Below are 920 nucleotides of genomic sequence, written 5' to 3' on the forward strand. Positions count from 1 at the left end.
TCAGTCGTCGCGTTGTATCCCACAACGTTTGGTGCCGTTGATGTTTTGATTTCGTCACATTACAAAGTAGGAAACATTCTTGAAAAACGTTCCCCCATTTCTTAAACAACTAATTAAACCAATCCATTGGTTCATCGTCATTATTCATGATTTTTATTATTTTTATTGTTATAATTATTATTCTTCTTCTTATTTTTAATTAATATCATTATCGAGTAACCGGTGCGATTTCTATTCAGAAAATTACGTTAGTGATCAATCTTTTTTTTTTATTCATATTTATATTTTTCTACATTCGAACATGATTTCGATTCCATAAAATTGTGCAAACCTCGTAAACTGATACCAAAATTTGCGTATCAAGTATCTAACTTTAAACAGTGAATTTTTATAGTCGCTTCTACATTTTCCGTTAAAATTTGTAAATTTAATAATATCATAACATACAGAATTATAGAAACAGACACTTATTGTACAGTCAGTTGTCGTTAATTATTTTTGAACGAGCGTAACAGTACTTTTTTCCGATAAATAAATACATTACATAGAATTTTCTTTTAAGTTTTTTTTTCTATATTTATTTATTTAAAGTCACAGTCGATTTACAAGCATGGCTTGCTATATTTAAATTATTTACCATGATTTTTAAAATACCAGTCATATTTGTAAAATTCTTAATTTCATGTTTCTGTATAGATTTTTGTCTGCAAACATCTATCAACTATCTACAATATTTCGACTTTCTTCACTCCTCAAACGCATCGTTTCAGAGTCTGCTTTTTTAAGCGACTATTTTTACAGCGAAATACATCAATTATCACAGGCCAACAATTCTCAGAACCAAAGACCAGACCTACTATACCCGAAGGTTTTTGCTGCGCTGAATCCGAATCTGACCTCAGAAAAATTCCATCACCCTC

This window comes from Belonocnema kinseyi, chromosome 8 (assembly GCF_010883055.1).
Source record: "Belonocnema kinseyi isolate 2016_QV_RU_SX_M_011 chromosome 8, B_treatae_v1, whole genome shotgun sequence".
Lineage (NCBI taxonomy): Eukaryota > Metazoa > Arthropoda > Insecta > Hymenoptera > Cynipidae > Belonocnema > Belonocnema kinseyi.